The sequence below is a fragment of the Bombina bombina genome, chromosome 5, assembly GCF_027579735.1.
Source record: "Bombina bombina isolate aBomBom1 chromosome 5, aBomBom1.pri, whole genome shotgun sequence".
In the NCBI taxonomy this organism is placed as follows: Eukaryota; Metazoa; Chordata; class Amphibia; order Anura; family Bombinatoridae; genus Bombina; species Bombina bombina.
The window spans coordinates 7,339,397-7,365,010 of record NC_069503.1 but is presented as its reverse complement, the minus strand read 5'-3'; the positions used below and the strand labels follow the sequence as shown (position 1 = coordinate 7,365,010).

Here is a 25,614-nt window from a genome sequence, read left to right as displayed (position 1 = left end):
CCTCTCCTCTGTCCAGAGTAAACAACAAACAGGTTAGATGTTTGACGAAAATCTTTAGTAGCTTGTAAGTAAAACTTCAAGGCACGGACTACGTCTAGATTATGCAAAAGACGTTCCTTCTTTGAAGAAGGATTAGGACATAATGATGGAACAACAATCTCTTGATTGATATTCTTGTTAGAAACCACCTTGGGTAAAAACCCAGGTTTTGTACGCAGAACTACTTTATCTGAATGAAAGATCAGATAAGGAGAATCACAATGTAAGGCAGATAACTCAGAGACTCTTCGAGCCGAGGAAATAGCCATCAGAAAAAGAACTTTCCATGATAGAAGTTTGATATCAATAGAATGAAGGGGTTCAAACGGAACCCCTTGAAGAACTTTAAGAACCAAGTTTAAGCTCCATGGAGGAGCAACAGGTTTAAACACAGGCTTAATTCTAACTAAAGCCTGAACGTCTGGAATTTCAGCCAGACGCTTGTGTAAAAGAATAGACAGAGAAGAAATCTGTCCCTTTAAAGAACTAGCTGATAATCCTTTGTCCAAACCCTCTTGGAGGAAGGACAATATCCTAGGAATCCTAACTCTACTCCATGAGTAATTCTTGGATTCACACCAATGAAGATATTTACGCCATATCTTGTGATAGATTTTCCTGGTGACAGGCTTTCGTGCCTGTATTAAGGTATCAATGACTGACTCGGAGAAGCCACGCTTTGATAGAATCAAGCGTTCAATCTCCATGCAGTCAGCCTCAGAGAAATTAGATTCGGATGATTGAAAGGACCTTGTATGAGAAGGTCTTGTCTCAGAGGCAGAGTCCATGGTGGAAAGGATGACATGTCCACTAGGTCTGCATACCAGGTCCTGATGCCCTCTCCTGTCTGATTTTGGCAATAAGTCGAGGGAGCAGAGGAAACGGTGGAAACACATAAGCCAGGTTGAAGAACCAAGGAGCTGCTAGAGCATCTATCAGCATGGCTTCTGGGTCCCTGGACCTGGATCCGTAACAAGGAAGCTTGGCGTTCTGGCGAGACGCCATGAGATCCAGTTCTGGTTTGCCCCAACGATGAACCAATTGAGCAAACACCTCCGGATGGAGTTCCCACTCCCCCGGATGAAAAGTCTAACGACTTAGAAAATCCACCTCCCAGTTCTCTACACCTGGGATATGGATTGCTGATAGGTGGCAAGAGTGAGACTCTGCCCAGCGAATTATCTTGGAGACTTCTAACATCGCTAGGGAACTCCTGGTTCCCCCTTGATGGTTGATGTAAGCCACAGTCGTGATATTGTTCGACTGAAATCTGATGAACCTCAGGGTTGCCAACTGAGGCCAAGCTAGAAGAGCATTGAATATTGTTCTTAACTCCAGAATATTTATTGGGAGGAGTTTCTCCTCCTGAGTCCACGATCCCTGAGCCTTCAGGGAGTTCCAAACTGCACCCCAACCTAGAAGGCTGGCATCTGTTGTTACAATCGTCCAATCTGGTCTGCGAAAGGTCATATCCTTGGACAGGTGGACCCGAGATAACCACCAGAGAAGAGAATCTCTGGTTTCCTGATCCAGATTTAGTAGAGGGGACAAATCTGTGTAATCCCCATTCCACTGACTGAGCATGCATAATTGCAGCGGTCTGAGATGCAGGCGTGCAAATGGCACTATGTCCATTGCCACTACCATTAAGCCGATTACCTCCATGCACTGAGCCACCGCAGGGCGCGGAGTGGAGTGAAGAACACGGCAAGCATTTAGAATTTTTGATAACCTGGACTCCGTCAGGTAAATTTTTCATTTCTACAGAATCTATAAGAGTCCCTAGGAAGGAAACCCTTGTGAGAGGAGATAGAGAACTCTTTTCTTCGTTCACTTTCCACCCATGCGACCTCAGAAATGCCAGAACTATCTCTGTATGAGACTTGGCAATTTGGAAGTTTGACGCCTGTATCAGGATGTCGTCTAGATAAGGAGCCACCACTATGCCTCGTGGTCTTAGAACCGCCAGAAGAGAGCCCAGAACCTTTGTAAAAATTCTTGGGGCTGTAGCCAACCCGAAGGGAAGAGCTACAAATTGGTAATGCCTGTCTAGAATGGCAAATCTCAGGAACCGATGATGCTTCTTGTGAATCGGAATGTGAAGGTAGGCATCCTTTAAGTCCACTGTGGTCATGTACTGACCCTCTTGGATCATAGGTAAGATGGTTCGAATAGTTTCCATCTTGAATGATGGAACTCTGAGGAATTTGTTTAAGATCTTTAGATCCAAAATTGGTGTGAAGGTTCCCTCTTTTTTGGGAACCACAAACAGATTTGAATAAAAACCCTGTCCTTGTTCCGTCCGCGGAACTGGATGGATCACTCCCATTACTAGGAGGTCTTGCACGCAGCGTAGGAATGCCTCTTTCTTTATCTGGTTTGCAGATAATCTTGAAAGGTGAAATCTCCCCTGTGGAGGAGAAGCTTTGAAGTCCAGAAGATATCCCTGAGATATGATCTCCAACGCCCAGGGATCCTGAACATCTCTTGCCCACGCCTGGGCGAAGAGAGAAAGTCTGCCCCCTACTAGATCCGTTGCCGGATAGGGGGCCGTTCCTTCATGCTGTCTTGGAGGCAGCAGCAGGCTTTCTGGCCTGCTTGCCCTTGTTCCAGGACTGGTTAGATTTCCAGGCCTGCTTGGATTGAGCAAAAGTTCCCTCTTGTTTTGAAGCAGAGGAAGTTGATGCTGAACCTGCCTTGAAATTTCGAAAGGCATGAAAATTAGACTGTTTGGCCCTTGATTTGGCCCTGTCCTGAGGAAGGGTATGACCCTTACCTCCAGTAATGTCAGCAATAATTTCTTTCAAACCAGGCCCGAATAAGGTCTGCCCCTTGAAAGGAATGTTGAGTAATTTAGACTTTGAAGTCACGTCAGCTGACCAGGATTTAAGCCATAGCGCCCTGCGCGCCTTGATGGCGAATCCGGAATTCTTAGCCGTTAGTTTAGTCAAATGAACAATGGCATCAGAAACCAATGAGTTAGCTAGATTAAGTGTTCTAAGCTTGTCAATGATTTCAGTCAATGGAGCTGTATGGATGGCCTCTTCCAGGGCCTCAAACCAGAATGCCGCTGCAGCAGTGACAGGCGCAATGCATGCAAGGGGCTGTAAAATAAAACCTTGTTGAATAAACATTTTCTTAAGGTAACCCTCTAATTTTTATCCATTGGATCTGAAAAAGCACAACTGTCCTCAACCGGGATAGTGGTACGCTTTGCTAAAATAGAAACTGCTCCCTCCACCTTAGGGACCGTCTGCCATAAGTCCCGTGTAGTGGCGTCTATGGGAAACATTTTTCTAAATATAGAAGGGGGGGGGAAACGGCACACCGGGTCTATCCCACTCCTTACTAATAATTTCTGTAAACCTTTTAGGTATTGGAAAAACATCAGTACACACCGGCACTGCATAGTATTTATCCAGTCTACACAATTTCTCTGGCACTGCAATTGTGTCACAGTCATTCAGAGCAGCTAACACCTCCCCAAGCAATACACGGAGGTTCTCAAGCTTAAATTTAAAATTAGAAATCTCAGAATCAGGTTTCCCCGAGTCAGAGATGTCACCCACAGACTGAAGCTCTCCGTCCTCAGGTTCTGCATATTGTGATGCAGTAACAGACATGGCTCTTACAGCATCTACGCGCTCTGTATCTCGTCTAACCACAGAGCTATCGCGCTTGCCTCTTAATTCAGGCAATCTGGCTAATACCGCTGACAGGGTATTATCCATGATCGCAGCCATGTCCTGCAAAGTAATCGCTATGGGCGTCCCTGATGTACTTGGTGCCATATTAGCGTGCGTCCCTTGAGCGGGAGGCAAAGGGTCCGACACATTGGGAGAGTTAGTCGGCATAACTTCCCCCTCGACAGATCCCTCTGGTGACAATTCTTTTATAGATAAAGACTGATCTTTACTGTTTAAGGTGAAATCAATACATTTAGTACACATTCTCCTATGGGGCTCCACCATGGCTTTTAAACATAATGAACAAGTAGTTTCCTCTGTGTCAGACATGTTTGTACAGACTAGCAATGAGACTAGCAAGCTTGGAAAACACTTTAAAACAAGTTAACAAGCAATATAAAAAACGTTACTGTGCCTTTAAGAAAAACAAATTTTGTCAAAATTTGAAATAACAGTGAAAAAAGGCAGTTACACTAACGAAATTTTAACAGTGTAAGTAACAAGTTAGCAGAGCATTGCACCCACTTGCAAATGGATGATTAACCCCTTAATACCAAAAACGGAATAATAAATGAAAAAAAAAAAAAGTTTTTAAAACTAGTCACAACTGCCACAGGTCTACTGTGGTTGTTACCCTCCTCAAACACGACTTTTGAAGCCTTTTGAGCCCTTCAGAGATGTCCTGTATCATGCAGAGGGAAGCTGAGTGTCTCTGTCTGTAATTTTAGCTGTGCAGAAAAGCGCTAAAATAGGCCCCTCCCACTCATATTACAACAGTGGAAAGCCTCAGGAAACTGTTTCTAGGCAAAAATCAAGCCAGCCATGTGGAAAAAAACTAGGCCCCAATAAGTTTTATCACCAAGCATATATAAAAACGATTAAACATGCCAGCAAACGTTTTATATTGCACTTTTATAAGAGTATGTATCTCTGGTAATAAGCCTGATACCAGTCGCTATTAAATCACTGTATTTAGGCTTAACTTACATTAATCCGGTATCAGCAGCATTTTTCTAGCAAATTCCATCCCTAGAAATATGTTAACTGCACATACCTTATTGCAGGATAACCTGCACGCCATTCCCCCTCTGAAGTTACCTCACTCCTCAGAATATGTGAGAACGGCAGAGGATCTTAGTTACTTCTGCTAAGATCATAGAAACCGCAGGCAGATTCTTCTTCTAATGCTGCCTGTGATAAAATAGTACACTCGGGTACCATTTAAAAATAACAAACTTTTGATTGAAGTTAAAAAACTAACTATAATACACCACTCTCCTCTTACTACCTCCATCTTTGTTGAGAGTTGCAAGACAATGACTGGGTATGGCAGTGAGGGGAGGAGCTATATAGCAGCTCTGCTGTGGGTGATCCTCTTGCAACTTCCTGTTGGGAAGGAGAATATCCCACAAGTAATGGATGATCCGTGGACTGGATACACTTAACAAGAGAAATCAAGTTGTGGTATAAAAGAAACTGAAATATTATAAAATCACTGAAACATAAAAGCAATAACATACAGTATATCAAATAGCAACATAAGCGATATAAAAGCACATACTTCCACTCAAAGGTGTAGTGAACATCCGAAAAAAACATCACTGTAGGACTCAGGTGACGAGGACCGGCTGTCTCGCTGTAGGACTAAGGTGACGAGGACCGGCTGTCTCGCTGTAGGACTCAGGTGACGAGGACCGGCTGTCTCGCTGTAGGACTCAGGTGACGAGGACCGGCTGTCTCGCTGTAGGACTCAGGTGACGAGGACCGGCTGTCTCGCTGTAGGACTCAGGTGACGAGGACCGGCTGTCACCTACAGTGATCGGTTCTCAGATGTTCACTACACCTTGAAGTATCTGCTTTTATATTGCTTATGTTGCTATTTTATATATGTGATTGATTTTATGTTTCAATGATTTTATTATATTAACATTTATTTTATACCACAACTTTTTTGTTTATATTAATTGTCTTTTAACATACATAATCTTTCCTGTTGGTCTTTTAGATATCATCCCCCCACAAAGTTATTAGTACTTTTAATCTATAGAATGTTAGTATATTTCTCTCAATAGTTGAATATATATTTTTTTTATAGTTATTGTATCTGTGTATAACTCTGAGAGGTTTTTTTCCACCCTGAACAGAACAATTTTTTGTGGATATCATTTTGATTGTATTCACATAGGGCACTCTTGGTTAAAAAAAAATGAAGGTGGGACAAAAATAACAATTGGACCCAAAAAAATGAATGCGAATACGATATTTATTAAGAAATCACAGACAACAGAACCTAATAGACAAATTTTGCTGAGGCAGATTGAACAACGTGATATGAAAGGATAAGGTTTCTTACACACTGCAGCCTGACAAATTTCTTCAATGGAAGCTGCAATCTTCAGTGCCTAAGATGTAATAGCACCTGGAACTGCCAAGTTCTGCATCGGATAAGCCTTAGAGATGCAAGACTTTCCAGGAGGATATAGTAGCTTTGGCTGGTGATTGACAACATCGAGATAACTAAGGAATGACAAAAAGTCAAAATTTCTTCGTTCTGTCAACATAGTAATGAAGGCAACATGCCGCATCAAGGGTATACAAAGGTTTAGCATCAATCTATCTTCTGCATGGAAAAAGGAAGTGCAATATCCTTGGAGGAATACAAATCCAAGACCACTTATGGCAACAATTCTGGAACTGTTCTGAGGACGACTTATCTGAGTGAAATACAAGTAAAGGTTCTTCTAATAACAAAGCTTCCGAAACTTGTCCTCCTCGGGTTATCACGTGACCCTATTTGGGCCTATCGGGTAACCGGTATGTCGTAAGGCTAATCTGTCCATTTTGAAAAAGTTGCAAATTTTCTTAATGCTTCACTATTTTCCAATTGCTAGAAGCATGTATTTGTAATCCACAGTACTCACTCCAAGTTACTTGCTAGAATGCCTTTATCAAGATGACCTCTATACTTCTCTACCCATGCATTGAGGGAACAGTTTTTCTTCTTCAAAACCACTTCAGAACCACTGTTCACTCAATGCGTGGGTAGAGAAGTAAAGTCAAACCCGAACAGTTGAGGGCACCACTGACTGTACATGATATGAATCTTCACATTAGTATTAAGGTCATCTTGATAAAAGCTATCCAAGTCAGATATCCAAGACAAGAACATGTCCGTAAAAACGGATATCTGGAAAACCGGAGCCGGCTACAAGGTAGTAACCTCTGAGGAACCATAGGGATACCTCATACGGAGAACCTGTACCCAAGGTGATGCAACCACAGCCACATCCAAAGGTCCTTGGACACTGGACATTCGCTAAGCATCCCAGAAAGAGAGAGCATATCTCCTAAAGGCTCGAGGGACAACACCCCAAAGTTAGATCTCAAAACTAGATAATCCAGCTTGAGAAGATAAAATAGTCTCCAAACAATCGTTCAGGATCAACCTCCCGGAAACCCCCACAGCTCAAGGAATTAACGATGGACGAACCTCAATTCCTGTCGAGCGACAGATAAAACAGAGTCATCTTAGTAAGGGCAGCTCCAGGAAAAAACTGAGACGAGACAATCGCATTCTCCAGAGCCCCAAGAACATGGGAGCAAACGAGAAACAGTAGGAGGAAGAAAAAGGCCAAAAATACCCGAACTTCCCGAACAGATGACCCCCCAACCATCCCCAAGAAGGGGAAAAAAGAAGCCTAAGACATCTTGACCCTTAAAGGAAGATTTACCGTCATCAAGGCCCAAAAATACATCCAATAAGAATACCATAGAGGAGATAAAAATCAGCCCAACCTGGTACCCCAGGATGTCCAAGGAGTCATCTAAACCTCCAGTCCCATTAGGAATGGACAACCCTATCTCCGAGGCCAAAGGATCTCCGGAAACCTCCAAAGTAATCTTTAGCAGGATCCGCTTCCGGAACCCCGCCAACAATCAGGAACAGGACAATGAGGACTGAGTACAATTCCCCACCCAAAAGAAGAAACAAGAACCAGCCTGACGTCTAATAAAGAAAGGCCACCCTCTCCCATATTTTAGCCCTTCAAGGGGCAGAGCCTCAAAACAAAAATCTTGAAAACCCATAGATGTTCTTCTCCACGGAAATCTTTAGTAAAGGCGAAAGCTTTATTCGATGTGAAGAGAAACCAGAGAATAACGAACTCCTTATCCGAGTGAGCAACTCACCACCCAACCAGGACAGCCAGTTATACCGGCACCACGTGGATGATATAGACCTTGGGGAACAGAAAATAGCCCCGACCAGGACCAGCCTGCTACATAGGGCACTCAGAACTGTCCCAGGCCACAGAAAGATCGAAACCCCACTAGGAATCGAAAAAAGGAACTATAGACATAACAATGTGCTAACACCTTAACATGCAACTTCCGCGGAAGTGCCCAAGCAACCACAAAATCAGTAGTATCAAATTCCAGAAAATAAATGTTTCCCAACGGAAAAATTATAACGGGCATGAGCTTCTCAAAAAGAAATAAATATATCCTACCGGATCAAAGAAAAAGAGGGCAGCACCCGCAGGTGAATGCCCAAGAAGAATGGGTACACTAACAGGACCAGCCAATCAGAGACTCCATTCTCCCGAAGCTCAGGACTGGAATAATATACCCCAAAAAGAAAATAAATTGGAGACGACAAGGAGATTAACTTCATCCCCCCACGTCTAACCTAGCTTGTCGTCTGGAACAGAAGACCAAGAATCCCTCAACCCATTAGGATTGGGATCCTCCAGCACCGCCAAAACATGCCGCAGTAGGACACGAAGGCACGCCAGTCTATAACAAAAAGCAAGACTTGCCTCCGCCGGGGCAACTGACGACCCCGAGGTTTGGGCCCCTGAATCTTCAGAGGAAATCGCTTCCCCAGATGGCTGATCTGACCCAGACGATCCCACGCCTGACGAGCCCTGGTTAACAGAACACAGACAGTATCTCATCAACACCTCCCTCTCAGGAAGATGTAAATGCTCCAACGCCATAGATATGGCCATGCAGAACCGTGCCGTAACCTCTGGAGGAAACAAGCCACCTTCCGGAGAAGGGGTAATGGCATTAGAGACACCTGCTTGCGTAGCTAGGGAAGGTTCTAGGACACGCGCCCCACTGGATGTGGGATCCCCAGGGGCGGGTGGCTCGGTGGACACTAAGTTCCATGTTGCAGGAGAAGAGAGCACTCTAAAGCGGTATTCGGAACATAACTGATGGGCATGGATTACCCGGGCTATCTCATACTCTTCGCAAGACGTTGAATCTAAATCAGAGACATCAGTCTCCAAAAAAATCGGAACCCTCCATAACTTGGATAGAAATTATGGATAGAATAAAAAAATAAAAACGGCACATTACACCCCCAATGGCTGGGGCACTCACCACTTTCTGAGACCCAGACAACTAGCGAAACAGACTCTCTCCGTCGCCATGCGGTCAGAAATACGGAAATGAAAAGCAGAACGTGACCACACCTAGTCACAAAGTACACCTTGCAGGCCAGATAAAAGTGTGCCAAGGCCACAACAGCCACGCAGCATGACAAAAAAAGGCTGCTATGTTTCGAAATAGCCACAAGCCCAAGCGTCACTACACTTTAGCAGATAGAATCACATAACAAACATGATTAAAGTCCCCCCTGTTCAATAACCCTTCTCAGGAGATATTAATCCTCGATTCCATAAAGATAGAGGAGTCCCACTGAGACCCTGACTTCTTCGTTTACATTACATTCACACATCGAAGTAAAATGAAACGATTTTACTGGAATCTACGCCGTGGAACAGGAACACGGCCCTTCAAGTGTGACAGATAGTAGCCTCGCTTCTGACATGGACTTGAGTGAGTAAAGCAGGCAGCAAAAATCATCAACGCTGATTGCTAAGGAGCTGTTAACATGAGTCTGGATGGTTTCGCAGAAAGACTCTCCCTGCATCTCCAGACGCCAACATTCATCCATGCTTTCACTGGGAGGCTAACAGGATTACTTAAAACTCCAGTCCTATTTCGAGGAGTACTACCCTCCATAAGAGACTATCTTTAATCTTCCAACACTTCTCTGCCAATCTCCTGTGACAAAAGGCAAAGAATGACTGGGGGATGAAGGAAGTGGGGGAGGTATTTAAGACTTTGGCTGGGGTGTCTTTGTCTCCTCCTGGTGGCCAGGTTCTGAATTCCCAAAATTAATGAATGCAGCTGTGGACTCTCCCGGTTTAAGAAGAAAATTGCCCATATTGCTGTAATCTGTACCCCGAGAGCAGAAGGTAGATGAACTGCTAGCTGCTGAACAATTGGAATCCAAGGTCTCCCTGGCCAGTAAGGAAAGAACAACAATGAACTTCCTCTCTTTTTGTTCCGGATTCTGCTGAGAAGACACGTAATAATGGCTATAGGTGGGAATACATATCCCAGCTTGAATTTCCAATGGTGAGCAAAGACATCCACTCCAATACATCCTGGGGATGTGAAGTGAGTGAACACCCTGCTGACCTGGCAATTGTGTCTGGTAGCCATCATGTCCACTTCTGGCATGACCCACATTAAGAAAATTCCCTCAGTGAAGATGCCATTCTGTTGGAAGAAACAGAGTCCTGCTAAGAAAATCCACCTCTAGATTGAGACTGCCTTGAAGATGAACTGCTGTCAGTTGTTGACAATTTTTTTGAGCCCAATGAAAATGGGTGCTACTGCTCAAAGTATAGTTATACCTCCTTGTTCCTCCCTGAAACTTGTATAGGTGACTGTTTTATTGTCTGAAAGGATCTTTATTGACTGATTTCAAATAACATTCTGAAAAGCATCAAGTGCATGAAAGACTGCTTTTATGTCCAAATATTTGCTGGAAGGACTAAATCCAAACAAGACTATTTGTCATGCGCTTGCTGCTGTTGACACTACTAGCCATGTATTTTGATTTCCGTCCAAAGTGTTTAGGTCAATGGTCTACTCTGAACCAGATTATTTAATTGTAGCCACCACTGGAGATGTTTTTTCAAGGCTAACAGGAAATATATTGGCTGAGACAGGGTCTGCCTTGGATTCCAATAAAGATGCAAATGAACCTGAGTTGGACACATCCGCCACCTTGCCCATATGAATGGTTGAAGCCAACTTCCCCAGAAACTTCATCCTAAGGAAGAGACAAAACTCCTTTGTGTCGAAAAAAGTAGCTATGAAAATTATTTGTTCTGTTGGACACAGCTGACTTTTGTCACAATTGATCATCCAACCAAATTCCTGAAGCATTTGCAACATCTGGTAGGTGTGACAGGCTTCCTTTTCAGGGCCATTGGGCCGCTGAAATACAAAAATATGCATTTTCCAAGTCTATTGAAACCAGAAAACAGTCTGGAGGAATCACTGAAATGTCTGTCGAAAGAGACGCCATCTTGAACTTTTGACTTTCAGAAAATGATTCAGAGCCCTTAGATCCAACACTAGCCTCCAATAGCCATATTTCTTCTTTGGTAGAAAGATTTCAGTATAAAAGCCTTGATTTAGGACCACAGAATGACACTGGTCAGCAATCACTGAATCACATATTGAAAAAGAGCACACTGTTTTAAAGGATCCAGAGGAATTAGGGAAGATAGTTTCTTGCAAAACTCTAAAATCTCTTGCTGATCATCAATGCCCAATTTTATTACAAGGACAGAGACTCCTATTTTGCTATATATCTTTTCACTTTGCTGCAGACAGCATTTTAACGGACAGTAAATTTAAATAAAAAACAAAAAGACAACAATGAATATAACATAGAAACCAATGAAAACAAGTATTGAGATGTTACGGATAAAAATGACCAATGAGAGAAGTCCAAGAATCCATAAAATGACCAGTAACTGTAAACTCCTCCTCGTTTCTCTTTGCTGCTCAACAGAGACAAGTATATTGTATTACTGTACTTTAATAAAATATATATTTATTTTTTAGTGTTTTTTTTTCTTTTATTATTGAATAATTTTGGTTTGTTTATAAGCTTTTTCTTGCCTATTACTATAGTTGTTTTCTAACTATTATTTTTCTTTTGTATTTTTCTATTTATTTTATCCCTTAGGTTTTTTCAATAGTATTTATTTATTTTATCTTTTATTTCTAGTTTTATTTGTCATTTAAAGAAGGTTCACTCCGTCCTGTCATAAATTTAAGATAACTAAACCAATTTCTTTTCTACAATCATTTCAAGATGGAAAGTATTCATCTTTTAAGGGATTGTCTTCACAACAAAGATTGGCTTGTAAGACTAGATCTAAAGGATGCCTATCTTTCAGTTCCCATTCATCCAAATTTCAGAAAAATTTTAAGATTCCTTTGGAAAGAATTTATGGCAGTTTTCTTGTCTGCCTTTTGGCCTTTCTTCTAAAGCCAGTTACTGCTTGGTTGAGAAAACAGGGAATTCGTCTGATAATATACTTAGACAATATTCTTCTGATTCATCAATCTCCTATTGTTCTGAAGGATCAGTTATCTCTTACAATGAAACTCCTACAGAACTTAGGTTTCATTATAAATTTCAAAAAATCAGTTTTGGTTCCTTCCCAGAACTTGATTTTTCTTGGCTGCAACATGGACACGGTTTCAGCTTCTCTCAGTCTTCCTATGGAAAAGATCAAAAGAATCAAGAAAGAAATTTGTTATCTTCTAAAGAAAGACCTTTTTTTCTATCTGTTTACTAGCCAGAATTATAGGACATCTTTCTTCTTCCATTCAAGCAATTTTTCCGGCTCCTCTTCATTACAGAGCCCTTCAAAGGTTAAAAATGTATTGCCTTCAACAGGGAAGCTTCGGAAGAGTTGAAGTGGTGGCTCTTAAATATAGAAGCATGGAATGGGAAAGCAATTTTAAGAAATTCTAAAGACCTAATAATAGAGTCAGATGCGAGCAAATCAGGTTGGGGTGCAAGATGTGGTCCTCTGATTACAGGAGGAAAATGATCTCCTTCGGAGAAACATCTTCACAGGAACTTCTGGCAGGAGCTTTTGCAGTTCAGAGATTTGTCAAACACAGTCATCCTATAACAATTCTTCTTCGCATGGACAATATCTCCGCTGTATGTTACATCAATCATTTAGGAGGTACTGCTTCAAAAATTTTATCAGATTTAACAAAGTTTTTTATTCACGACTGTTTATCTCAGAATATATCTATTCAAGCAGAATATATTCCGAGGTTAAACAATCAGATGGCAGATTGGGGATCCAGATACCTTACAGACTTCAGCGATTGGAAATTTAATTCTTTAATTTTTCAGAGAATTCAATCTCTAAGAGGTCCTTTTTCAATCAATCTCTTTGCCTCTCATCTGAATTATCAGATTTTTCCTTATTTCAGTTGCAGACCAGATCCTCAAGCCTTAGCATTAGATACCTTTCTTCAACAATGGCCGATTTCGGGAGTATATGCTTTTCCCACATTTACGATGATACTCCGGACCCTGCTTTTTGTCAAACGTCAGCAGATTTATCTTTTAATAATAACACCGTTTTGGCAAACTCAAGTTTGGTACCCTCTTCTTCTGGAATTATCTTTCCTTCATCCAATTCTCCTTCCATGCAAATCAGATCTTCTATCAGACCCTTCAGGTCAATTCCATCCCTAGTTCTTCAAGACATACTTCATTTAATCGCCTGTATGATTTCAGGGGATCCTGGTCTGGCGAGGGATTATCGGGAGAAGCTAGACTCCTCCTTTAAGATTCCTGGGCCCCTGGAACCAAAAAAACATAATTTATGTAAGAACTTACCTGATAAATTCATTTCTTTCATATTGGCAAGAGTCCATGAGCTAGTGACATATGGGATATACAATCCTACCAGGAGGGGCAAAGTTTCCCAAACCTCAAAATGCCTATAAATACACCCCTCACCACACCCACAATTCAGTTTAAAGAATAGCCAAGCAGTGGGGTGATAAAGAAAGGAGTAGAAAGCATCAAAGGAAATTTGGAAATAATTGTGCTTTATACAAAAAATCATAACCACCATAAAAAGGGTGGGCCTCATGGACTCTTGCCAATATGAAAGAAATGAATTCTTGCATAAATTATGTTTTCTTTCATGTAATTGGCAAGAGTCCATGAGCTAGTGACATATGGGATATCAATACCCAAGATGTGGAGTCTTCCACTCAAGAGTCACTAGAGAGGGAGGGAATAAAATAAAAAACATAATTTATGTAAGAACTTACCTGATAAATTCATTTCTTTCATATTAACAAGAGTCCATGAGCTAGTGACGTATGGGATATACATTCCTACCAGGAGGGGCAAAGTTTCCCAAACCTTAAAATGCCTATAAATACACCCCTCACCACACCCACAAATCAGTTTAACGAATAGCCAAGAAGTGGGGTGATAAGAAAAAAAGTGCGAAGCATATAAAATAAGGAATTGGAATAATTGTGCTTTATACAAAAAAATCATAACCACCCCAAAAAAGGGTGGGCCTCATGGACTCTTGTTAATATGAAAGAAATGAATTTATCAGGTAAGTTCTTACATAAATTATGTTTTCTTTCATGTAATTAACAAGAGTCCATGAGCTAGTGACGTATGGGATAATGACTACCCAAGATGTGGATCTTTCCACACAAGAGTCACTAGAGAGGGAGGGATAAAATAAAGACAGCCAATTCCTGCTGAAAATAATCCACACCCAAAATAAAGTTTAACAAAAAACATAAGCAGAAGATTCAAACTGAAACCGCTGCCTGAAGTACTTTTCTACCAAAAACTGCTTCAGAAGAAGAAAATACATCAAAATGGTAGAATTTAGTAAAAGTATGCAAAGAGGACCAAGTTGCTGCTTTGCAGATCTGGTCAACCGAAGCTTCATTCCTAAACGCCCAGGAAGTAGATACTGACCTAGTAGAATGAGCTGTAATTCTCTGAGGCGGAATTTTACCCGACTCAACATAGGCAAGATGAATTAAAGATTTCAACCAAGATGCCAAAGAAATGGCAGAAGCTTTCTGGCCTTTCCTAGAACCGGAAAAGATAACAAATAGACTAGAAGTCTTACAGAAAGATTTCGTAGCTTCAACATAATATTTCAAAGCTCTAACAACATCCAAAGAATGCAACGATTTCTCCTTAGAATTCTTAGGATTAGGACATAATGAAGGAACCACAATTTCTCTACTAATGTTGTTGGAATTCACAACTTTAGGTAAAAATTCAAAAGAAGTTCGCAACACTGCCTTATCCTGATGAAGAATCAGAAAAGGAGACTCATAAGAAAGAGCAGATAATTCAGAAACTCTTCTGGCAGAAGAGATGGCCAAAAGGAACAAAACTTTCCAAGAAAGTAATTAATATCCAATGAATGCATAGGTTCAAATGGAGGAGCTTGAAGAGCCCCCAGAACCAAATTCAAACTCCAAGGAGGAGAAATTGACTTAATGACAGGCTTTATACAAACCAAAGCTTGTACAAAACAATGAATATCAGGAAGAATAGCAATCTTTCTGTGAAAAAGAACAGAAAGAGCAGAGATTTGACCTTTCAAGGAACTTGCGGACAAACCCTTATCTAAACCATCCTGAAGAAATTGTAATATTCTCGGTATTCTAAAAGAATGCCAAGAAAAATGATGAGAAAGACACCAAGAAATATAAGTCTTCCAGACTCTATAATATATCTCTCTAGATACAGATGTACGAGCCTGTAACATAGTATTAATCACAGAGTCAGAGAAACCTCTTTGACCAAGAATCAAGCGTTCAATCTCCATACCTTTAAATTTAAGGATTTCAGATCCTGATGGAAAAAAGGACCTTGAGACAAAAGGTCTGGTCTTAACGGAAGAGTCCACGGTTGGCAAGAGGCCATCCGGACAAGATCCGCATACCAAAACCTGTGAGGCCATGCCGGAGCTACCAGCAGAACAAACGAGCATTCCTTCAGAATCTTGGAGATTACTCTTGGAAGAAGAACTAGAGGCGGAAAGATATAGGCAGGATGATACTTCCAAGGAAGTGAAAATGCATCCACTGCCTCCGCCTGAGGATCCCGGGAACTGGACAGATACCTGGGAAGTTTCTTGTTTAGATGAGAAGCCATCAGAACTATTTCTGGAAGTTCCCACATTTGAACAATCTGAAGAAATACCTCTGGGTGAAGAGACCATTCGCCCGGATGCAACGTTTGGCGACTGAGATAATCCGCTTTCCAATTGTCCATACCTGGGATATGAACCGCAGAGATTAGACAGGAGCTGGATTCCGCCCAAACCAAAATTCGAGATACTTCTTTCATAGCCAGAGGACTGTGAGTCCCTCCTTGATGATTGATGTATGCCACAGTTGTGACAATGTCTTATCTGAAAACAATGAACAACTCTCTCTTCAGAAGAGGCCAAGACTGAAGAGCTCTGAAAATTGCACGGGGTTCCAAAATATTGATCGGAAATCTCACCTCCTGAGATCCCCAAACCCCTTGTGCCGTCAGATACCCCCACACAGCTCCCCAACCTGTAAGACTCGTATCTGTTGAGATTATAGTCCAGGTCGGAAGAACAAAGAAGCCCCCTGAACTAAACGATGGTGATCTGTCCACCATGTCAGAGAGTGTCGTAAAATCGGTTTAAAGATATTAATTGAGATATCTTTGAGTAATCCCTGCACCATTGGTTCAGCATACAGAGCTGAAGAGGTCGCATGTGAAAACGAGCAAAGGAGATCGCATCTGATGCGGCAGTCCTAAGATCCAACATTTCCATGCATAAGGCTACCAAAGGGAATGATTGTGACTGAAGGTTTTGACAAGCTGATATCAATGTTAAACTTCTCTTGTCTGACAAGGACAGAGTCATAGACACTGAATTTATCTAGAAACCTAAAAAGGTTACCCTTGTCTGAGGAATCAAAAAACTGATTGGTAAATTGATCCTCCAACCATGAACTTGAAGAAACAACACAAGTCGATTCGTATGAGATTCTTCGAAAATGAGAAGACTGAGCAAGTACCAAGATATCGTCCAAATAAGGAAATACCAAAACCCTATTCTCTGATTACAGAAAGAAGGGCACCGAGAACCTTTGAAAAAAATTCTTGGAACTGAGGCTAGGCCAAATAGTAGAGCCACAAAACTGGTAATGCTTGTCTAAAAAGAGAATCTCAGACACTAAAAATGATCTGGATGAATCGGAATATGCAGATACACATCCTGAAAATCTATTGTAGACATATAATGCCCTTGCTAAACAAAAGGCAGGATAGTCCTACAGTAACCATCTTGAATGTTGGTATCCTAACATAACGATTCAATAATGATAGATCCAGAACTGGTCTGAAGGAATTGACCTTCTTTGGTACAATGAAGAGATAAAATAAAACCCCAGCCCCTGTTCCAGAACTGGAACTGGCATAAATACTCCAGCCAACTCTAGATCTGAAACACATTTCAGAAATACTGAGCCTTGCTGTGTCAATTGGGACACGGGAAAGAAAAGAATCTCTTAGCAGGAGGCCTTAACTTGAAGCCAATTCTGTACCTTTCTGAAACAATGTTTCTGAAACCAGAGATTAAGAACGGAATTGATCCAAATTTCTTTGAAGAAAACGTAATCTGCCCCATACCAGCTGAGCTGGAATAAGGGCCGCACCTTCATAGGTACTTAGGAGCTGGCTATAGGATTCTATAAGGCTTGGATATATTCCAAACTGGAAATAGTTTCCAAACTGATACCGCTCCTGAGGATGAAGGATCAGGCTTTTGTTCCTTGTTGTGAGGAAAGGAACGAAATGATTATTTACCCTGGAAAGAAAGGGAAAGCAAAGTTGACTTAGAAGACATGTCAGCATTCCAAGTTTAATCCATAAAGCTTTTCTAGCTAAAATAGCTAGAGACATATACCTGACATCAACTCTAATGATATCAAAAGATGGTATCACCAATAAAATTATTAGCATGTTATAGAATAATAATAATGCTATAAAATTATGATCTGTTACTTGTTGCGCTAAAGCTTCTAACCAAAAAAGTTGAAGCTGCAGCAACATCCGCTAAAAATATAGCAGGTCTAAGAAGATTACCTGAACATAAGTAAGCTTTTCTTAGAAAGGATTCAATTTTCCTATCTAAAGGATCCTTAAATGAAGTACTAACTGCCATAGGAATAGTAGTACATTAGCAGGAGTAGAGACAGCCCCATAACCTTAGGGATTTTTGTCCCAACAAACTCTAATCTGTCAGATGGCACAGGATATAATTTGCTTAAACGTCTAGAAGGAGTAAATAAATTACCCAAATTATTCCATTCCCTGGAAATTACTTCAGAAATAGCATCAGGGAGATAAAACACTTCTGGAATAACTACAGGAGATTTAAAAACCTTATTTAAACGTTTACATTTAGTATCAAGAGGACCAGAATCCTCTATTTCTAATGCAAATAACACTTCTTTAAGTAAAGAACGAATAAATTCCATCTTGAACAAATACAAAGATTTATCAGCATCAACCTCTGAGACAGAAACCTCTGAACCAGAAGAACCATTATCAGTATCAGAATGATGATGTTCATTTAAAAATTCATCTGAAAAAAAGAGAAGTTTTAAAAGACTTTTATGTATACTAGAAGGAGAAATAACAGACATAGCCTTCTTAATGGATTTAAAAAATAAAATCTCTTATGTTATCAGGAACACTCTGAAAATTAGATGTTGACGGACAGCAACAGGTAATGTAACAGTACTAAAGGAAATTTTATCTGCATTAATAAGTTTGACATGACATGCAATACAAATAACAGCTGGAGAAACAGATACCAAAAGTTTATAGCAGACTTAGCTTGGTAGCTCCAGCACTGTGCAGTGATTTTCCTGTAGTAACTTCTGACTCAGTTGCAACGTGGAACCTCTTGCAATATGTAAAAGAAAAAAACAACATATAAAGCAAAATTGATCAAATTCCTTAAATGACAGTTTCAGGAATGGGAAAAAAATGCCAGTGAACAAGCTTCTAGCAACCAGAAGCAATAAATAATGAGACTTAAATAATGTGGAGACAAAAATGACGCCCATATTTTTTAGCGCCAAAAAAGACGCCCACATTATTTGGCGCCTAAATGCTTTTGGCGCCAAAAATGACGCCACATCCGGAACGCCGACATTTTTGACGCAAAATAACGTCAAAAAATGACGCAACTTCCGGCGACACGTATGACGCCGGAAACAGAAAAGAATTTTTGCGCCAAAAAAGTCCGCGCCAAGAATGACGCAATAAAATGAAGCATTTTCAGCCCCCGCGAGCCTAACAGCCCACAGGGAAAAAAGTCAAATTTTTGAGGTAAGAAAAAATATGATAATTCAATGCATAATCCCAAATATGAAACTGACTGTCTGGAAATAAGGAAAGTTGAACATTCTGAGTCAAGGCAAATAAATGTTTGAATACATATATTTAGAACTTTATAAATAAAGTGCCCAACCATAGCTTAGAGTGTCACAGAAAATAAGACTTACTTACCCCAGGACACTCATCTACATGTTTGTAGAAAGCCAAACCAGTACTGAAACGAGAATCAGTAGAGGAAATGGTAAATATAAGAGTATATCGTCGATCTGAAAAGGGAGGTAAGAGATGAATCTCTACGACCGATAACAGAGAACCTTATGAAATAGACCCCGTAGAAGGAGATCACTGCATTCAATAGGCAATACTCTCTTCACATCCCTCTGACATTCACTGCACGCTGAGAGGAAAACCGGGCTCCAACTTGCTGCGGAGCGCATATCAACGTAGAATCTAGCACAAACTTACTTCACCACCTCCCTTGGAGGCAAAGTTTGTAAAACTGATTTGTGGGTGTGGTGAGGGGTGTATTTATAGGCATTTTAAGGTTTGGGAAACTTTGCCCCTCCTGGTAGGAATGTATATCCCATACGTCACTAGCTCATGGACTCTTGTTAATTACATGAAAGAAACAGCCATATTCCGCTGACAAAATAATCCACAACCCAAAAAATAAGTTATTTTCACTTTTGAAAGAAAAAAACTTAAATCAAAAGCAGAAGAATCAAACTGAAACAGCTGCCTGAAGAACTTTTCTACCAAAAACTGCTTCCGAAGAAGCAAATACATCAAAATGGTAGAATTTAGTAAATGTATGCAAAGAGGACCAAGTTGCTGCTTTGCAAATCTGATCAACTGAAGCTTCATTCTTAAAAGCCCACGAAGTGGAGACTGAGCTACTAGAATGAGCTGTAATTCTCTGAGGCGGGGTTTGACCCGACTCCAAATAAGCTTGATGAATCAAAAGTTTCAACCAAGAAGCCAAGGAAATAGCAGAAGCTTTCTGACCTTTCCTAGGACCAGAAAATAAAACAAATAAACTGGAAGTCTTCCTGAAATTTTTAGTAGCTTCCACATAATATTTCAAAGCTCTTACCACATCCAAAGAATGTAAGGATCTCTCCAAAGAATTCTTAGGATTAGGACACAAGGAAGGGACAACAATTTCTCTACTAATGTTGTTAGAATTCACAACCTTAGGTAAAAATTGAAAAGAAGTCTGCAAAACTGCCTTATCCTGATGAAAAATCAGAAAAGGAGACTAACAAGAAAGAGCAGATAGCTCAGAAACTCTTCTAGCAGAAGAAATAGCCAAAAAGGAACAACACTTTCCAGGAAAGTAGTTTAATGTCCAAAGAATGCATAGGCTCAAATGGAGGAGCCTGTAAAGCCTTCAGAACCAAATTAAGACTCCAAGGAGGAGAAATTTATTTAATCACAGGCTTAATACGAACTAAAGCCTGTACAAAACAGTGAATATCAGGAAGTATAGCAATCTTTCTGTGAAATAAAACAGAGAGAGATTTGTCCTTTCAAGGAACTTGCAGACAAACCCTTATCCAAACCATCCTGAAGGAACTGTAAAATTCTAGGAATTCTAAAAGAATGCCAGGAGAATTTATGAGAAGAACACCATGAAATGTAAGTCTTCCAAACTCTATAATAAATCTTTCTAGAGACAGATTTACAAGCTTGTAACATAGTATTAATCACTGAGTCAGAGAAACCTCTATGACTTAGAACTAAGCGTTCAATTTCCATACCTTCAAATTTAATGATTTCAGATCCTGATGGAAAAACGGACCTTGAGATAGTAGGTCCAGCCGTAACGGAAGTGGCCAAGGCGGGCAACTGGACATCCGAACCAGATCCGCATACCAAAACCTGTGTGGCCATGCTGGAGCCACCAGCAACACAAAAGACTGTTCCATGATGATTTTGGAGATCACTCTTGGAAGAAGAACTAGAGGCGGGAAGATGTAAGCAGGTTGATAACCCCAAGGAAGTGTCAGCGCATCCACTGCTTCCGCCTGAACATCCCTGGACCTAGACAGGTATCTGGGAAGTTTCTTGTTTAGATGAGAGGCCATGAGATCCATCTCTGGAAGCCCCCACATCTGAACAATCTTAGAAAACACATCTGGATGGAGAGACCACTCCCCTGGATGTAAAGTCTGGCGGCTGAGATAATCCGCCTCCCAATTGTCTACGCCTGGGATATGCACAGCAGAGATTAGACAGGAGCTGGATTCCGCCCAGGCAAGTATCCGAGATACTTCTTTCATAGCTTGGGGACTGTGAGTCCCACCCTGATGATTGACATAAGCCACAGTTGTGATATTGTCTGTCTGAAAACAAATGAACGGTTCTCTCTTTAGCAGAGGCCAGAACTGAAGAGCCCTGAGAATTGCACAGAGTTCTAAAATATTTATTGGTAATCTCGCCTCTTGAGATTTCCAAACCCCTTGTGCTGTCAGAGATCCCCAAACAGCTCCCGAACCTGAAAGACTGGCATCTGTTGTGATCACAGTCCAGGTTGGGCGAACAAAAGAAGTCACTTGAACCAAACGATGGTGATCTATCCACCATGTCAGAGAGTGTCGTACATTGGGATTCAAGGATATTAATTGTGATATCTTTGTATAATCCCTGCACCATTGATTCAGCATACAAAGCTGTAGAGGTCTCATGTGAAAATGAGCAAAGGGGATTGCGTCCGATGCTGCAGTCATGAGACCTAAAACTTCCATGCACATAGCCACTGAAGGGAATGACTGAGACTGAAGATGCCGGCATGCTGCAACCAATTTTAAACGTCTCTTGTTTGTTAGAGACAGAGTCATGGACACTGAATCTATCTGGAAGCCTAAAAAGGTGACCCTTGTCTGAGGAATCAAGAAACTTTTTGGTAAATTGATCCTCCAACCATGTTTCCGAAGAAACAACACTAGTTGATTTGTGTGAGATTCTGCAGTATGTAAAGACTGAGCTAGTACCAAGATATCGTCCAAATAAGGAAACACCGCAATACCCTGTTCTCTGATTACAGATAGTAGGGCACCCAGAACCTTTGAAAAGATTCTTGGAGCTGTTGCTAGGCCAAATGGAAGAGCAACAAATTGGTAGTGCTTGTCTAGAAAAGAGAATCTCAGAAACTGAAAGTGTTCTGGATGAATCGGAATATGAAGGTATGCATCCTGCAAGTCTATTGTGGACATATAATGTCCTTGCTGAACAAAAGGCAGAATAGTCCTTATAGTCACCATCTTGAAAGTTGGTACTCTTACAAAACGATTCAAAATTTTCAGATCCAGAACTGGTCTGAACAAATTTTCTTTCTTTGGTACAATGAATAGGTTTGAATAAAACCCCAAACCTTGTTCCTGAGGAGGAACTGCCATGATTACCCCTGAAGACTCCAGGTCTGAAACACACTTCAGAAAAGCCTGAGCTTTTACTGGATTTACAGGGATGCGTGAGAGAAAAAATCTTCTCACAGGAGGTCTTACTTTGAATCCTATTCGATACCCTTGAGAGACAATGCTCTGAATCCAATGATTTTGGACAGATTTTATCCAAAAATCCTTGAAAAACCTTAATCTGCCCCCTACCAGCTGAGCTGGAATGAGGGCCGCACCTACATGCAGACTTAGGGGCAGACTTTGGTTTCTTAAATGGCTTGGATTTATTCCAATTTGAGGAAGGCTTCCAACTGGAAGCAGATTCCTTGGGAGGAGGATTGAGTTTTTGTTCCTTATTCTGACGAAAGGAACAAAAACGGTTAGAAGCCTTAGATTTACCCTTAGGTTTTTTATCCTGAGGCAAAAAAACTCCTTTTCCTCCAGTGATAGTTGAAATAATAGAATCCAACTGAGAACCAAATAAATTATTACCTTGGAAAGATAGTTATCTAGATTTAGATGTCATATCAGCATTCCAAGATTTAAGCCACAAAGCTCTTCTAGCTAATACAGCTAAAGACATGGATCTAACATCAATTTTGATAATATCAAAAATGGCATCACAAATAAAATGATTAGCATGTTGCAGTAAGCGAACAATGCTAGATATGTCAAAATCCAATTCATGTTGCGCTAAATTTTCCAACCAAAAAGTTGATGCAGCCGCAACATCACCCAAAGAAATAGCAGGTCTGAGAAGATGACCTGAATATAAATAGGCCTTCCTTAGATAAGATTCAAGTTTCCTATCTAAAGGATCCTTAAAGGAAGTGCTATCTTCCATAGGAATAGTGGTACGTTTAGCAAGAGTAGAAATAGCCCCATCAAATTTGGGGATCTTTTCCCAAAACTCTATAGATTTTGCTGGTAAAGGATACAATCTCTTAAACCTTGAAGAAGGAATAAAGGAAGTACCTGGTTTATTCCATTCCTTAGAAATCATATCAGAAATAGCCTCAGGAATGGGAAAAACACCTGGGTAAACCACCGGAGGTTTAAAAACAGTATTTAAACGTTTATTAGACTGAATGTCAATAGGAATGGTTACCTCAATATCCAAAGTAATTAAAACTTCTTTTAATAAAGAACGCATATACTCTATTTTAAATAAATAAGTAGATTTGTCAGTGTCAATATCTGAGGAAGGATCTTCTGTTTCAGATAGATCCTCATCAGAAGAGGATGAATTATTATGTTGTTGGTCATTTGAAATTTCAGCAGCTAAATGAGAAGTTTTAAAAGACTTTTTACGTTTATTAGAAGGTGGAAATGCAGACAAAGCCTTCATAATAGAATCAGAAACAAATTCTTTCAAATTTACAGGTATATCATGCACATTAGAAGTTGAAGGAACTGCAACTGGCAATGTACTATTACTGATAGAAACACTATCTGCATGTAAAAGTTTATCATGACAACTATTACAAATGACATTCGGTGGAATAATTTCTACAATTTTACAACAAATGCACTTAGCTTTGGTAGAACCGATGTCAGGCAGCAATGTTCTAGCAGAAACTTCAGAGGCAGGATCAGATTGGGACATCTTGCTCAATGTAAGAGAAAAAACAACATATAAAGCAAAATGATCTATTTCCTTAAATGACAGTTTCAGGAATGGGAAAAAAATGCAAAAGCATAGGCCTCTTGATAGAAAAGAAAGCAGGAGGCAAACAACAATGGGGTATTGAAATAATGAAGAAAATTTGGCGCCAAGTATGACGCACAACGTAACGTAAACTTTTTTGGCGCCAAAAATGACCAGAAATGACACACTTGCGACACTAATGATGCTGCCGTGTGAAAGGTCTCTGCGTCACGTATGACGCCGGAAATGACGAAGATGCGTCAAAACGTATTTTTCCGCGCCAAAAAAGTTTGCGCCAACAATGACGCAATAAAGTCTAACATTTGACGCACCCGCAAGCCTAACACCCACAATTGCAAAAAGTAGTCAAATTGAAAAAAGACTAAACCCCAGGTAAGAAATAAATTTGTTTATATTCCCAAATATGAAACTGATAGTCTGCAGAAGGAAATACATGAACCTGACTCATGGCAAATATAAGTACAATACATATATTTAGAACTTTATATAAATGCATAAAGTGCTAAACCATAGCTGAGGTGTCTTAAGTAATAAAAAACATACTTACCAAAAGACACCCATCCACATATAGCAGATAGCCAAACCAGTACTAAAACAGTTATTAGTAGAGGTAATAGTAAATTGAGAGTATATCGTCGATCTGAAAAGGGAGGTAGGAGATGAATCTCTACGACCAATAACAGAGAACCCATGAAAAAGACCCCGTTAGAGAAATCATCGTATTCAATAGGTGATACTCCCTTCACGTCTCTCTGACATTCGCTGAACTCTGAGAGGAATCGGGGTTCAACAATGCTGAGAAGCGCATATCAACGTAGAAATCTAGCACAAACTTACTTCACCACCTCCATAGGAGGCAACGTTTGTAAAACTCAATTGTGGGTGTGGTGAGGGGTGTATTTATAGGCATTTTGAGGTTTGGGAAACTTTGCCCCTCCTGGTAGGATTGTATATCCCATATGTCACTAGCTCATGGACTCTTGCCAATTACATGAAAGAAATGTTATTTATCCTGCTGGCTTAAATGGTCTATCTGGTGCAATTTAGACACCTGGATCCCATTTCAGCTCCTTTAAATCAAGTTATTAACTTTTTATCTTCGCTCTTTCAGTCCGGTTTAGCTTACAGATCCATTAATGTTGCTATATCAGCTATTTCTGCTGGACATGAGTTACTTAAAGGGACATGAAACCCATTGTTTTTCTTTCATGATATAGAAAGAGCATGCAATTTTAAACAACTTTCTAATTTACTCCTATTATCTAATTTGTTGTATTCTCTTGGTATTCTTTGCTGAAAAGCATATCTAGATATGCTCAGTAGCTGCTGATTGGTTGCTGGCACTTAGAAGCCTCATGTGATTGGCTCACCCATGTGCATTGCTTTTTCTTCAAGTAAGTATATCTAAAAAATGAAGCAAAATAAATAATAGAAGTAAATTGGATTGTTGTTTACATTCTCTTCCTGAATAATGAAAGAACATTTCTGGGTTTAGTGTCCCTTTAATAATATTCCTATAGG

General features: G+C 40.4%; 1 protein-coding gene and 1 non-coding gene across 2 annotated transcripts in view; both read right to left on the bottom strand.

Moving 5' to 3' along the window:
• The window catches only part of AGAP3 (ArfGAP with GTPase domain, ankyrin repeat and PH domain 3), a 1,006,220-nt gene that overhangs the window by 909,284 nt on the left and 71,322 nt on the right, over window positions 1–25,614 (bottom strand). The window lies entirely within an intron of this gene.
• LOC128661867 (U5 spliceosomal RNA) lies at window positions 7,770–7,882 on the bottom strand. Its single transcript, XR_008402647.1, has one exon. It is a non-coding gene; the product is annotated as a U5 spliceosomal RNA (small nuclear RNA).